Source organism: Natator depressus, chromosome 7 (genome assembly GCF_965152275.1).
Source record: "Natator depressus isolate rNatDep1 chromosome 7, rNatDep2.hap1, whole genome shotgun sequence".
NCBI lineage: Eukaryota > Metazoa > Chordata > Testudines > Cheloniidae > Natator > Natator depressus.
The window spans coordinates 22,279,268-22,296,015 of NC_134240.1; the positions used below are offsets into that span (position 1 = coordinate 22,279,268).

General features: G+C 47.3%; 1 protein-coding gene across 3 annotated transcripts in view; it reads right to left on the reverse strand.

The window, feature by feature from the left end:
* Positions 1-16,748, reverse strand: part of CHCHD6 (coiled-coil-helix-coiled-coil-helix domain containing 6) — a 198,419-nt gene that overhangs the window by 11,254 nt on the left and 170,417 nt on the right. The gene's annotated exons all lie outside the window — the stretch shown is intronic.

The window sequence follows — 16,748 nt, forward strand, 5'->3', positions numbered from 1 at the left end:
CCCACGAACTGCTTTGCTCGGCTCCGCTCCGCTGCTCCACCAGCCGGTCCACGAACTGCTCCGCTCCACATCCCACAAGCAGCTCCCGCCGTCCAATGAACTGCTCCACCAGCCTGTCCACAAGGCACTCCAGCCATCCCACAAACTGCTCCACAATATATCTTCAGGCTCCCCCACTACTTAACACAACGCTCAGTGATTTCAGCTCTTAGTCAGTTCAGCTCTTTGGTGAATTCAGCTTGTAGTAGGGGAGCCTCAGTGCTGGTGCACCATTAGCCCAAAGTGAGCTCAGCAGCCTGTAACTAGACTCCTAATGGAATCAAAATTAGCTCTGATATTCCACAGTGGAGAGAGAAGGAAGTGCAATTAGCATGTAAGACCCTCACCCAGGGGCCCATGCCACCAAGTATTAATACTTGTCCCCAGCCTCTCTCCATTCACAGAGTTTTGGAACCCATGACCCTTGCCTAGCGAGTGCTACTTAGTTGATGGTGAGTCCCTCCATCATAACAAAAGGCCAAGTACAGTTCCAAGCACAGTTCCCATAATCAGGGTAACAACAATTTATTCTTCCTGCCCCAATAACAGAGACACTGGGGATCCCACAGCAGCCAAAGTGACCATTTGGGCAGCTATGGCCTCATTCTAGGCGGGGTGGATGTGCCTATGCAAATGAGATCGGCCCCTGAAGTTCTATTCCACAACTTGCCACACCTCACCACCAGATGTCAGGGTGGAGCTCATCCTGACACTGCTTACACGTTTATTTTAGCCTCTTGGTGTAGCCAGGCAGTGAGTGTCCCGGAGACAGACAGACCTCTGCAGTGACCAGTGCCTTATTCCCATCCTACATAGGGGACCCTAGCACTAACTTCCCAGCCCTGGGAAGTCCCAAAATGCAGGTAAACAGACTTCAGAGTCATTCACTTGATACACCAAAGGGAGCGACCAGGGAGAGGAAGTGCACAGTTTGAAAGACAGCCAGTTATTGGGTGTGAGACAAGGGAGAAAGTCAATGGCCTGTGCTAAACAGGAAATCAAACAAGATGATCTAAGGAGCCCCTTCTGGCATTAAACTATGAATCCATGAGCACTTTAAAAGCCATGGTCATAGCAGTGGGGTCTCTCTCTCTCTCACACACACACACACGGTATGCTAAGTGAATACCAAGGCTACTCAAGATCTCTGCATCAGATTTAGCAAACCCTAGGGATGGGCTTCAACCAACCACTGCCCTGGATCTGAGCATCTCTGGGATAGAAAGGAGGGAGGTCTGAAGTCCAGCCTTAGATCCAGATACAGAATTTGCAATTGGTCCATGAAGAGGCTGATAGCTGGGCACACACACTAAGGACAGGCTAACTTTAAGGTTTCCTGGCTCAGAACCAATTTGAACTCTTGGCTGTGAAATCTGCAGCTATGTATATGTGACACTGCTATGTACTTATGTGTGACACTGGCCATGCCTTGCCCCATTGTTACTGTGGGGATGAAGAAGCCAGTAGGCAGCCCCCCATGGGAACTTTCCACCAGGGCATAGCTGGGTACCCAATGCAATTACTGACTTGGAAGAACTGAAACTCTCTCCCATGGGAGGTGGGGAGCGGGATTGCTTTTTAACAGACGCTAATTTGTCATAAGTAACTAAAACCTGAGACCTGCTGGGGACGAAGCTGTCAGCCTGGGAAGCCATCTGCTAGGCAATGCTTCCACTTGGTTATCTTGCAAGAGACAAAGCAGCATTAGCAACACAATGGTCCCCATGGGCCTGATCCCATTATCCCTGAGTGTTTGCTAGGGAGGAGAGTTGGCAGCGAGAGGGATTGCAGGACACTGCGTAAAGTGACTTTGTTAAGCTTGAGATTACAAGAGGCTAGATGAAAAGTCCGGTCAGTTGGAGACTGGGTCAGGGTGCGGTAGAGGAGGGATGAGGAAGCCCCTGCTGCCTGAGGCCATGTATCAGCCCATCAGGTCAGCCTGCTGTATTTAGTGGAACAAAATACACTTCTCATTCTCTTCTCCCCTTTCTTTGTCCCTTTCACCCTCACTTCTCCACCCTCTCCCAATCCATCTCCTCTGTTTCACTCTCTCCAGACTCACTTGCCATCCCAGCAGCTTATGTGTCCCCCTCTCTCCAGGGCTACCTCTCTCCAGGATACAGCAGGAGAGCAATAGGGAGAACCAGGGAGAGATGGGATTAGCACCATGGTTCACCAGCCAGGCCATGTGGTAGGTGTGGGCAGGCAGCAGTGAGGGGCCATATTTCACACTTCGGGCTCTGTGGCAGCACTGGATCAGCTGATGCAAAAGCTTCCATGGCTCACCATTTATCCTTTTTCTAGTCAAGTTGCTTAAATGATTTCCGTGGTGTTCACACACCCCCGTGGAGTTGCTCCATTCACCATCCCTGACCTCATACACCCATGCCTTCCTCAAACCACTTGCTCTGCTCATCCTGTCTTGGCTCCACCACATGATTTTGTGCTGCCCCATCTACTCAGTGTCCCCTCTTCCTCCTCCTGAGTCGCTTCCTGTTGCTAAATCATCCATTTCTCTGTACTGTGCAAGTGACTTTCCCTGGAAAGCATTTTACAAGGTTGGGTCCATGCCAATAATTTGTACCATGTGGGGAGGGCTAGCTCAGTGGTTTGAGCATTGGCCTGCTAAACCCAGGGTTGTGAGTTCAGCCCTTGAGGGGGCCATTTAGGGATCTGGGACAAAAATTGGGGATTGGTCCTGCTTTGAGCAGGGGGTTGGACTAGATGACTTCCTGAGGTCCCTTCCAACCCTGATATTCTATGAAAGCCTTCGAGAAAGAACAAATACAGACAGAATTCCTGCATGAAAGCAAAGGAGTCTAACGGAAGGAAACAGTTTAAGGAGGACATGACCTAGAAGGGCCAAAGTCTGACCTGCCTTAAAATTCTTCCACTTTGGAATAGGAACTTCCTCAGGATACTAGATGTCTAGGTTCTTTAATCCACCATTCTGCCATCTTTTTTTTTAAAAAGATGTTGTTTATGTAGGACCTACGATATTATAATAAATCCATGGCCACCTAGCACTTAAAGGTTGTCCTGATGCTGTAAGACCAATTAGAACTTAGCTCCTCCTGGTTGTTGCTCCCCTACCATTTGAACTAAAGGAGAATTTCTTTTAGTTACTAGCAGTATAAGACCCTGACACACAGTTGAGCAGTTCTGATTCTATCCCAGCAGGAGGCAGTGGTATACACACTAACCAGCCCCTTGCAATATGCTATGCTCTGCCACTACAGAGCCAGTCAGCTGTGAGCACACTAATTAACTAACAATCCTACTCCCAAAGCAGTGCTGACATCACTAATGCTGTAGCAACTAAAAGGAAGTAAGCCAAACCCAGCCACATTGGCTTCAGCCCCCTATAAAACACAGGTGAATGGGAAATCCATGTTACCCATTGAAAAAGGAGATGAGAGCTGTGTGGTTAAGACAGGAAGGTTACTCCATCATCTGAGCAAGCCAAGCACAAAACAAGCTGTCATGGGATAAGAGGGAAGGTCCTCTCATGGATCAGTAACTGGTTAAAAGTCAGGAAACAAAGGGTAGAAACAAACAGTCAGTTTTCATAATGGAGAGAGGTAAATAGTGGTGTCCGCCAGGGGTCTGCACTGGGACCAGTCCTATTAACATATTCATAAATGATCTGGAAAAAGGGGTAAACAGTGAGGTGGCAAAATTTACAGATGATATAAAACTACTCAAGGTAGTTAAGTCCCAAGCAGTCTGCAAAGAGCTACAGAAAGCTACAAAACTGGGTGACTGGGCAACAAAATGGCAGATGAAATTTGGTGTTGATAAATGCAAAGTAAATGCACATTGGAAAACATAATTGCAACTATACATATAAAATGATGGGGTCTAAATTAGCTGTTACCACTCAAGAAAGAGATCTTGGAGTCATTGTGGATAGTTCTCTGAAAACATCCACCCAATGTGCAACGGCACTCAAAAAAGCAAACAGAATGTTGGGAATCATTAAGAAAGGGATAGATAATAAGACAGAAAATATCATATTGCCTCTATATAAATACATAGTATGCCCACATCTTGAATACTGTGTGCAGATGTGGTCACCCCATCTCAAAAAAGATATATTGGAATTGCAAAAGGTACAGAAGAGGGCATCAAAAATGATTAGGGGTATGGAATGGCTTCTGTATGAGGAGAGATTAACAAGATTGGGACTTTTCATCTTGGAAAAGAGATGACGAAGGGAGGATATGATAGAGGTCTATGAAATCATGACTGGTGTGGAGAAAGTAAATAAGGAAGTACTCCTCATATCACAAGAACTAGGGGTCACCAAATGAAATTAATAGGTACAGGTTTAAAACAAACAAAAGAAAATATTTTTTCATACAATGCACAGTCAACCTGTGGAATTCCTTGCCAGAGGATGTTGTGAAGACCAAGACTATAACAGGGTTCAAAAAAGAACTAGATAAATTCATGGAGGATAGGTCCATCAATGGCTATTACCCAGTTGGGGCTATTAGCCAGGATGGCCAGGGATGGTGTCCCTATCCTCTGTTTGCCAGAAGCTGGGAATGGGAGACAGGGGATGGATCACTTGATGATTACTTGTTCTGTTCATTCCCTCTGGGGCACCTAGCATTGGCCACTGTCGGAAGACAGGATACTGGGCTAGACGGACCTGTAGTCTGACCCACTATGGCCGTTCTTATGTTCTATGTTCATTTAACAACATGAAAAACAACTTGCCCAATGTCCCTTTAAGAGAAAGAATAATTGTACCAAGGTGGATTATGTAAGCAGCTGCTGACCTTGTGACAGGCCCAAATGTCCGTGTGTGAGGTAGCTGCTTCAGGCTGGATCTCTGCTGCCGCCTCTAATACACATGTAAGAGTTACCATTTTAAAAATACCTACAAGTGAATAAGGTTAAAGCCGAGTGTCTAACTTGGGCGGGCAGATGCCAGGAAGCACATGTAACACTAGGAAAAACCAAGCCAATTCACACACGTCAAAGAAATCAAAGCCCCACAAACTGTTAGGAGCGCCAAACAAAGAGGCTGCCTAAGCCCCACCAACCTGAGTCTGTCAAAGGGCATTCTTCGTTATGGATGTTTAAGATCAGATTTTCCTTTTGACTTATTATAACTACTTCCCCAAAAGTAAATACAAAAAGCTGTTGCAGGAGAAAAGAACAGTTTTTCCTCCATCGAATGCAGTTGCTGGTTTGTTGTGGTAGGGTTGCTATTGCATTGTGGTTTATCAGTGCCAGTGTTTTCCTCAGGAGGCCTGGAGTGTGTATATCAGTGTTAGAAGACCACGTTCAAGCCCCAAGTGAGGTAGCCAGAGAGAGGCACAGGGTGAGTTTGCAGCACACTGCTCTTGAATGTGATTTACCTTCGCTCCTTGATGTGGACTGGGCTTGTCTGCGGAACCATGCAAGCTGGACCTCCCATACAATCCCATGACGCACAGTAACAAGGTGAGCACTTGTAGAAAGTGACCACAGCAAGAGCCAGTAGAACAATGCAGTTTGGCTTAAACAGTGGAGGAATCATAGAGGAGTAGGGCTAGGAGGATGTCGAGAGGTTGTGTATTCCATCTCCCCACAGTGAGACAGGACCAAGTAGACCTTTCTGGTGGCCATCTAACCTGTTATTAAAAACCTCCAATGACAGGGATTCCACAACAGCCTTTGGTAACCTATTACACTACTTAACTATCCTTACAGTCAGAAAGATTTTCCTAATAACCAACTGAAATCTACCTTACTTGCAGATTAAAAGTCCATTACTTCTTGTCCCATCTGCAGTGGGCATGGAGAACAATTGATCCTCATCCTCTTTATAACAGCCCTTAACACATTTGAAGACTTACCAGGCCCCTGCCCCTCCCCACCTTTTTTTCTCAAGATGAAACATGTCCAGTTGTTTTAATCTTTCCTCATATCATGGGGCCCCGCTTCTCCCTACGATTCTATGCACTGCAGAACACACAGCCTGCCTCCCAGCAGCGGAGCACGGCTGCTCTCAGACACTTGTGGAAAAGGGTTATGCTTCCCTCAGCTATGCAGTCTAAATTGTCTTAGGGTGAACTATTTATATTGTGGCCCAGTCTTGGCAGGGCATCAAGAATGGGTCATTTTGGCTCCCAAACCATGTTTGGTCGAACATGCTTGGTGAAGCAAGTGTGGCCGTTCTCCCAGATGCAGGCCTTGCTCCGCTTACCCCAGCCTTTGTCACCTGAGTTCAGACTCCTGTAATGTGCTCTGCTTGGAGCTACATCTTGAGACGATTTGCCAGAATAAGGCAAATCACTTAATAAGTGGAGCTTTATGTTAGGACCACACACCACTAGTGCTTAGGGAGCTGCACTGGCTGCCTGTAGTCTTCCAAGAGGAATCCAAGGTGCTTTTGCCCTTTGAAGAGCTAAAGGACTTCAAGGCCTGTCTACTGGAAAGGCTACCTCCCCTCCCGTGGCACGCTGCTATGACTATGGTCAGCTGAGGCTCTTGGGCAGGGACATCCTCAGTACAGCTCTGGTCCATAAGGCTGTCTGTCTGTCAAGGCATTTACACCTTGCTCAGCAACGTGGTGTTTTACCGAGGCACAGAAAGGTGAAATGACTTGCCCAAGGCCCCACAGAAAGGCAGTGACAGAGCAAGAAACAGAAGTCATAGGACCCTGAGCCCCATGTCTCAGACTCTAACCTCTTAGATTGCAGATCCCATGATGGCCACCGCACACGGACTGCCTTAAACCCTCGCACCCCATCCAGCTGTGCACCCTCCTGCAGAAGGAGCTACTGGGCTTTTCCCCACCACTTGTAATTCCTTGTGATTGTGGAGCAGTGACAGGGGAACAAGCACAAATCTCAGGGTAAAAGGTGGCATTGGAAGCCTGCAGCAGATAGATACAGCAGCCAAATTCACTCCATGTGCAACGCTGGTCCTCACAGATGCACAGCATTGATCTGTTTAATCCAATAAACTGCAATCCAAGGAAATTATTGTTAGTTGGCAATGGCAAACTGGAAGCTAAGGAGTAGGAGGGGGAAAAAATCCAACCAAACCCAACACAAAAGAGGCTTGCAGAAGAAAAATAAGTAAATAAGGATTAAAGGGAATATCAAGGCTCTTTCATTCAAGCAGCCCATAAAGATCAATTTCTCTGCCTTTTGTGAGCTTTTATTTCAGCTGCTATGATTTAAGCTAAATCCTGAATGGGCATCTCCCCCTGGCTCATCAGGAATCATGAGGCTTGGTTGCAGTTACTAACCAGATTTCTTCAGCAGCTAAAAATGCTAAGGCAGAAAACTAAAGAATTAATTTGTTTAAAAACCAAACGTTGCATCGTCACATGGCACAAAATCAGATGGCTCCCCCCGTCCATCCCCTCAGTGGGTACTGCCAGTACCGGTACAGCTCCTGCTTACTTGCTTTATGACATTTGTAACAAGGAGCTCATTAAATTAATAGCTGGGCTTTATTTTTAATGTTGTGTTTAGCTAATCCTGACTTACAATGGCACTCCCTGTGCGTGTACAATACTACTAAATGCAATATCATGATGCATTCTATTGCAGAGCCAGAAGATCAAAGGAAATGCTCAAGTGGTCCCTGCCAAATAGCTGGCTTGGAAGGAACAGGCCCTCTGATTCTTGCTGTGGGTAGAATCACTCAAGTCTCCAACTTGGTTCCTCGTTTAAGTGAGCTCAGGTAGTTCAAAATCTAAAATCTCACAAACCAGTTAGGACCCAATTAAAACCATTAGAAACTTAAGAATTGCCCCACCAAATTCAATCCATGGTGCATCTAGTCCAGTATCCTGTCTCGGATAGTGACTAGTACCACATACTTCTGAGGACGGTGCACGGTTTCCTCCTGAGTACAATAAGGAAAAAACTTCCCTCATGGGCATTTATTCCATAACTTTGCTAGTTAGAAATCGACTTATGCACAAAGCAAAAGAGTTCATATTCCTTCTCTTTTCTCGCTATCTACTGTAGCAGTGGATGTTCTCATTATCCATACAGAGGTATAACGCTGACTAAACTCTTGGCCTCAGAGAGGTCATGTGGCAGTGGGTTCCACAGGTTAATTATACAATTGTGTCAGAAAGTGTTTCTTTATCTCAATTTTAAATTTTCTACTTTGTTGTCCTTTGAGACGGAGCACTAAGGCCTTATAGTTTGATCATTTGGGGACAGATACATTGAAGGCCTTCCCATCTTTGGAGGGCTCTTGTAACGTATAAACCTCACATAGCTGCCTCCACACCTGAGAAGCTAGCAAAGGCATTTCAGTGCAGATGTCACAAACCCAATATAATGTTTGAAATACACATGGAGACTGGCAGTGGTCAATAACTACTGGGGCACTGAGCCTTTCACCTCTACAATACCAGGTCAAAAGCAACAAGGGGCAGTAGTGACCAAAAGTACAACAAGGGATCCACCAAGGTACTTAGGCATCTAAGTTTCAGGTTGAGGCTTCTAAGTCCTAGTTGCCGCTCTACAGCGATCCAGAAATCTCCCGTCAAACCGCACAGGCACCTCAACTCGCTTGGCACCTACGTTTTTCAGTGTAAAAGTTCCCTAGGGGCCCACATTCCTGTTTCTGGGCACGTGTGCTGCTGCCTTCCTCTCGGTGTCGGGATGCCTGTCTCCCAACCAAGCCGCAGAATAATCCACAAACTAGGGGGAGATAGGTGTTCAGCCACCTAAAAGTCACGTGTGGGGCCCGATTTAGTAGGCAGCCTCCAAGCACACCTACTGGATCGGGTCCCATTCAGATGTGACCAGAAGCTCAATGACTATTTATCCACAGTGGAACAGTCATTGGGCCAGAGACACACAGAGAACGGGAATGACTCTACAGTCTGGTAGTTACTGCACCCACCTGGGAGGTGGGAAACCCCAGGTCCTATCTCCCTGCTCCAACTACTCTTTCATCATTTATCCAGAGTGCGACAACTTCAACAGGAGACTGAGGGAGCTCCACATCAGCATAGCCCATAGCTCAGAAGTTAGCACACTCTCCTGCAAGGTGGAATACCCCCACCTCAGTTCAAATCCTCTTCCCCGCCTCTGGCAGAGTGCTCTAACTGCTGAGCTAAAAGTTTAAGGTGGGCACCACCTCCACCTGTTTCATGTTGAGCAAGGCAGGTGTCTAAAGTGCATTGCCTCTAAACACGTTTTAGGGTATCTCTACATGGCGATAAAAAACCCACCGCACCGTGTCTCGGAGCACGGCTCAGCTGACTTGGGCTGTGGGGCTATAAAATTACAGTGCTGGCTTTTGTGAATCATATTCTCAGGCTCGCTCTCTCTCCCCATTCATTACATCGGAGCCTAGGCACCTAAAGTGGCTTTGTGGATCACAGTGTTGTTTCTGTGATCTTCCAGATGCCTAGAAGTTAGGCACCATGATGCTTAGCAATACAACATCTAGGTTCCTTTGTGGATCCCAGCCTTATTAGATAAGAACTGTTTGGCAGCTTATAGGGCTGTTTGCACTAGGTAATTTCACTGATTCAGGCACAACCAGTTCAGCTGAGCGGTGCTAGGCCCACTCTTCATTGCCATGGGTTCATAGCATCCACACTACAGCCAGCCAGTTGTCAGGTTCCCCAATTACTGCTAAAGTAGTGACTGAAGCTTCTAGCCCACTGGTCCCTATGGCAGACCATTCCAGTACAGCAGCATGGGGAAAGCTGGTGGCAAAGCAAGTGTCATTTGTAATAGGTTTTTATTATTAAAGTACATTTGATACTTATAAAAACTTGTACTGATCGTGTGTCTCCTGGTTAAGGTTCATGGGGTACCAGACCGAGCCAAGATCACGGAGCACGGCCTTTGCTCCACTCAATTCTCCTGGGTGGGTGGGGTTGCATTGTGTCCTATGTTACACATGTGGTCAGACTAGAAGATCTAATGGTCCCTGCTGGCCTTAAAGGCTATGGAGAGAGCAGGAAGCTAGGGAAAAGCATTAGGGGATTGAGCTGAGATTGCTGGCTACCACATTTGTGGTACCCTGCCATGCCAGCATCATAGTAGCGTGCAGTTAAATTGCGCAGACACAGCTATTATTAAGACACGCTCAAAGAAGATACAATCAGAACATCAGTGGCACCACTTGTGCTAGGGTGGAAGTACGGTAGGTGGGTGTGTTGACAACATATCTTCAATGCACTGCAAGTACTCCACAGCAAGTCACTCCAATGTACTATTGGAGTAACACCATTTTTCTCTAATGACATCGGACTTCCTGTGAAATGAGTTAGTGGTCTGGCTCTGGTTCCTAATGGACAAGCATCCTGGTCACAAGAGACACCACAGTCATTGGTACCAGTTGCCTGACAGACCCAGTTGAGAAACCAAAAACTGCATGTTCCCTGGACACTGAAATGCCCTCTCAGCCCAAGAGGTGGCACCTTTGGTCAGAGGTGACGGGTAAGGACAACCTTCTCCAAGTCTATCCACCCAGCACCTCTCTCTGGTACCTAGTTCACAAGAAGAAATTGAAAATAGATAAGAGACAACTTAGTCAGCCTGGGGTTTTGCCCCAGCAAAATCTTTGGGTAAATGACATAAGCACATCTGAAGTGCAACCCGCACCAGCATCCCCTTTAAACTATTGCAGCTCCTCCTTTCCCTGCTCTTCCCTTTCAGTTATTTGCCTTCGGTTTTAGCCCAAGTGGTATATTGCTATTATAAACCTACCTCGCTTAAGAGATTGAGGGGTTTGGCGCCTGAGTCCCATGCAGCTTTATGCAACTCCATACAGAACCATTTGATGTGAATGGTCTTCCTAGGGCCAGTACTAATTGGTGAGCTTCTGTGCCCCAGAGATCAGCAGCCATGTTTATGCTAAAACTAAGCATCTGAAACCAAAGAGAATCAACCATACACTCCATCACTCCCACCCCCGTCAAATGCACATTCCAGGGGAGGCACTGCTCAAGAAGACAGCAAAGAGGGCATGTAATTTGGGGCATTCAAGGACAGATGAGGGTTGCCAGCTGTAGTTTGTTTCAGACTCCAGAGGAGCAGTTGAATTTACCTTTAGTACAGAAACAAGTTTGCTTGTTCGTCTCTCCAGCAAAAGAGACAAAAAGTTCCTTGCCGTGAGCAGACCGGCTGTGAACATACGAAGAGAGAGTGCATGGTGCTTAAATGCAAGAAACACATTTTGGACGTGGAGGCCTGCTTGTGCTGGCAGCTGCTCTAGTCGCTCCCTTTGGCTCTGCCCCAGGTTGCCCACAGACTACCACCACTCTGCAGGTGTCATTAGATACCCGAGGGGGAGGGGTATCATTACTTGCACAGAACAATTGTGGACACAAGGGAGGTTGCAAAACCAGGCTAGGAAGAGACTTTAATCAATCATCTCTCAACATGGAGAACTGGGGAAATGAGGAGACAGCAAGACATGCACACACAGTGGTGGTGGTGGTGGTGGTGGAGGAAGGGTATAAGGAGATCAGTTCAAGAATATTACAGCCACCGTCCCCGAGGACAACTATACAGAATTTCATTCAAGAGGAGCAGGTGTTAGGGTACAGGCCTGCGCGACTCTGTACTGCTGTTCAGATTCTGGTTAAAGACAGCCAGTAATTTCTGATTGTGTTGCACCAGCTGGAGAGGGAAGAGATCCTGGTAAGAACACAAGAACGGCCATACTGGGTCAGACCAAGGGTCCATCTAGCCAAATATCTTGTCTTTTGACATTGGCCAGTGCCAGGTGCTTCAGAGGAATGAACAGAACAGGCAATCATTAAGTCATCCATCTCCTGTCGTCCACTCCCAACTTCTGCCAATCAGAGGCTAGGGACACTCAGAGCATGGGATTACATCCCTGACCATCTTGGCTAATAGTCAATAGGTATTCTAATGCAGTGTGAGTTGTAATGGCTAATCATGTGTTAGTCTTTGTGTACACACAACAGGCCACTGCATTTGTAGACTATATTTTAAATAGGTACATTTCTACTACAGCAATTGGTAGAGGAGTGGGGGGAGGGAAAGCCAGGGGACATAGAACCTCTACTTCTTCCACTCCCATACAGACTGTGACAGTCATTGCAACAGGCCACCATGCAAAGTTAAGGACCTGATTGTGAAAGGACCAGTGTGTTTGCAATGGAAGCTCAGTCCCTCTAGGGATCAGGCCCTGTTTAGCAAGCAAGCTACAGAAAGGAACTTTTAACTAGTTTGGCAATAAAATAAATAATACCTTAAAAGACAAATGGAAAATTCTGCCTGGAAAAGGAGTACACAGCATGAGATCACAGGATTCAGCAGACTATAAAATAGGAAGTGAGACTAACTCTTCGCCCCCAACAGCTGCACAAAACCCTCCTACAAAGATTACAGACACACTTGGCAATTGCCTTCCTCCTTCAGCCTCTCTCATTGTGGACAAGGCAGAGTTGGTAAAAGCACGAATGCAAAGAGGATATTAGATAAAGCATCTGGTAAAGTCAAGCGTGAAATATTAACCACAGGAGGCGATGGGTTGTAGTTTTATGCAAGATCACAAATTCAGTGTTTAGAGAGCCTGAGATGCCCTTGTATATTAGAGCTTCCGAGTGCTTGTTGAATGTTGCATTTAAAGAGCCACTGAGGCTTCTTGGACAATTTTGAACTATGTTTTTATTTACTGTATTTTCTCTCTTTTGTTCTTGCTGTTCCCTTCCCTTACCGTTATGCTAGGGCCTTTTGCATGAAAACACATTGTTTATTTAATTCCCATTCATCCAGCCAGTTTCAGACAGTTTGTGCTTGTAACTGGGCATTCTGCATACTTAATTTTCACATGCAGTTACCGCAACTGTACACCCCACATGCTAATGACTAGTTGCATTTGTGCACACAATTACCTATTTGCACACACAACTACATGAACTGCACAGGCAAAGTAGCTATGCAGATGCTCAGCTGAACTGTCTGAAAATCTGGCTGTATGAGAATTTTGTGCAGGTGAAAGAGGCTGGAGCAACAGTCCTCGAAACTGAAGTCCTACTTATCCACTAAACGTGCAGCATAGACTGCAGCAGAGAAAGCTTCCCCCATAATCCTTCAACCTTGCCTTGAAGGGACCTTCTTTTAAGGGTGACAGTGCAGTTCAGTTTCTATGGTCCGCTCAGTCCTTGTTTATTCTGGTGGAGACTGCTAGGTTGCCAATTAGTGCCAACTGTGACAGATTGCGTGGTGAGGACAACTATCTGCCACTGAATACTAGACCGTAATCATAACAAACTTTGCCACTTAGGAGTTTAACTGACACCTGCATTACAATCCTCCATGAAAATCAAACTCGAGCTCTGCAGCAAGCAACAAAGATTTCACGAACAGTCAAGGAATCAAGTTGGGAGATAAGCCGCAGGAGCTGATTAACGCATGGTACAGGGTGTCTCCTGTCTTTGCAAGGAACACAGGACAGGGGAAAAGGAAGAACACAAACCAGAGAACACTCATTAGAGATGGTGTGTCATGTGTAGAGAGAAGGGTTTTCACAATGCTCAGAAGGTACCCAAGACTCTAGAGCAGGGGTGGGCAAACTTTTTGGCCTGAGGGCCACATCAGGGTTCTGAAACTCTATGGAGGGCAGGTGTAGTGTATTGAATTGCTCCCTGTAGGAATGTGGTACTTATGGTGTACTACTTATGGCTGCCAGACCTGGTGCTCTGAGCAGCATGGTAAGGGGGTGGGGAGCGGGGGAGGTTGGATAAGGGGCAGGGGGTCCCAGGGGCAGTCAGGGGACAGGGGGCAGTTGGATGGAGTGGAGACAGTCAGGGGATGGGGAACAGGGTGGGTTGGATAGGCATGGGAGTCCCGGGGGGCCTGTCAGGGGGTGGGGGTGTGGATAGGGGTCAGGGCACGGGGGGGGCGGTTAGGGGCAGGGGGTCCTGGGAGGAGGTGGTTAGGGAGCAGGGGGGTTGGATGGGTTGGGGCTTCTGAGGGGGGGCAGACGGGGACAGGAAGTGGGAGTGGGCGGGGGCCAGGCTGTTGGGGAGGCACAGCCTTCCCTACCCAGGTGTAGTGTATGAAATTGCTCCCCATAAGAATGTGCTACATATGGCTGCAAGTCCTGGTGCTCCCTAAGTAGGACATTCCTACAGACAGCAATTGAATACATTGCCCCCCCGGTGGCTCTCGCAGCCACACTGCCCTGAGCACCGGCGCCATGGCGAGCTGAGGCTGTGGGGGAGGGGCTGGGGGTTAGCCTCCCCGGCTGGGAGCTCAAGGGCCGGGCAGGATGCGGCCCGCAGTCCGTAGTTTGCCCACCTCTGCTCTACAGCCAGGATTTCATTTTGGGGTACCAGTGTGAGCTTTCCAAACAGACCAGTTTTGTCCCAAGCCCAGATGACTCAGAGGAAGATGAGGGGGAATGTGACAGCTGGCATCTTTCAATAGCATCATTCATCAGTGAGGGGGTAACAAGGGTGGTGGATTTTCTGGAAAGCAGGTAGAACCACAATTCCATCCTGCAAGGAGACATCCTGAGACCTACCAAAACTCATTTCATAGCCATGCTCCCAGGAGAAGATCAAGCCAATATCCCAGGGCTGAATGACTTTCAGCCTCACTACCTCCTAGACAGCGGGCTTTCTAGCCCCATCACTGGGCTGCACACAATGCGTGTCAGATGGGTTTATTTCAGTCTTTATATGTATCCTGTTTGCGCTGAATTCTTCTGAATCTGGACTTAAAGCACCAATATGTAAGGAATAGTAGAGTCATATGACAATGAGTACAGAGGCCAGAAAATGAGTTGGTTTCTGTCATGACCAGCCTCACTCCACCATCATCTCATCTATGATTTCTGGTGAGACGGCCCCACAGTGGACTGGGGAGGTGACCAAAGGGCAGAGGGAATAAAGGTAGTTAAATTAATCGAGCGCTTCATTAGGAAGTGCCGGGTGGCCTCAGAGTGATACTCTGTCATCACTGAGGCTGCACAACAGTGGTTGTGCACCTGGCCAGCATTAGCCTGAATGAGGCCAGAGAAGTTGCATTTGCGTTTTTATGACTGGATCTCCCCCTCCCCCACTATCCATTGGGTTCATTTTGTGAGCAATCACATCTGTTTATGTTTCACAGACACCTGCATATCTTGAGATGACAGCAACTCCCTGAATGCTATAATCAGCTATTTCTCAACAGAGAAATTGCCAATTTGGTAAATAAAGCTAATTATGAAAGAACATGGAACTGTATTACAGTTGCCTCAGGGAGAAGATGGCCCTGCGCAGTGCGATATTCAGCCCTGGCATCATAATCCATCACCACCTCCACCCTGCAAACTGGGGCGGCTGAAATGCAGGTTACATGTGCCAAACAAACCTGGGGGAGAGGTGGGACAAGGAGACAAGCTAACGGGGACAATCATCCCTCCAAGCCAACAGTAATTAAGTCGTCATCACCTGGAGATGAACCTTACCCCTCGAAATTTCTGCAGTGAGTGGCTTTAGTGCTCTGCTCCACAGAACGTACATGCTGTAGGCAGAGCAGGAGCCATACCCTGCTGGCATGGCAGCAGCACAGAAAGCCCTCCCAACTCTGCTAGCAACAGACCTGAGGGCACAAAGTGCCTAGCTCTGGGTCGCGAAGCTTCCCCTCCTCTCCTAGGGCCAGTGGGTCTGACCTGCACAGTGCAGCAAATTTGGAATTAAAGGGAGATCTGTGACTTTAACAAAGGAAGGGCAATGAGTGAGTGAACGCAGTGCCTTGTATAGTGAACAGGGCTTTGCAGCTCTGTCCTGCTTGATTAACAGCAAGTGTAAAAGGCCAGGAAACTGAGCTGACATATGGGCACATTTCCAGTTTAACTGCACCCATGATGAGTGGCAAAGTTCAATGATGACTCAGTAGGTGGCACTCTACTACTGAATCAAACACCCAAAAGAGCTGTGAGGGGCACTGTAACGCTGGAGGTGCGACATTTTGGCTAAGACGTTAAACTAAGGTCCTGATCTCATGCGGTTATTGAAGACATGGTCCACCCTTCAGTAGCTTTGGTGCTGGCTGGATGTCATGGCTAAATTCCACCCCTGCTCATTTCATTCTGGCTACCTTATATTCCCCCTGTGGTTTCAACTGGAGAAGTTATTCTTCATTTCCTGTCCCAAAGTACTACATAGTGTTCTTGGCATGGGGAATCATGAACCAGGTCCCAACCTACAGGTGGCTGCATGTCAAAGATGGGAGAGCGATCTCTGCCTGTGCTATACACATAGGTATAGAGTGTGCAAAGCAATAGAGATGTGTTCCATCACAGACCAGAGCCAGGCAGTGCCAATGCTAGGAGACACCCAAAGAAATACATTCCAAATAGACTGACTGCCTCGCAACATGGATAGGGATGCAGTGCTACACATGCTGTTCCCTACTGCCCCTTGTTCCACAAAGAGGGAACACAATGGAGTGGGGGCTGGAGGGTGAGAGAGAGAAGAGAGAGAGAGCAAGCAGGGGAGAGAGAGTGCACAAGAGACTGGTGGAGTGAGGACTCTGTATTAGGTAAGAAGATTTTGCAGCATGATTCACCACAGCTAGTTCCCTTTTGGCCAAGGCTTTGTCCCCTTCCAAGTACTTTCAGAAAAGCCAAAGTCATTCAACCCCTGGCCTGAAACAAACGATATTTTTAATTTACAAACTGTGATTGGAACTATTTCTATCCCTATTCCTGATGCTTATTGGGAATTGACAGATTTTCACTGCTGGCAGGGGCCG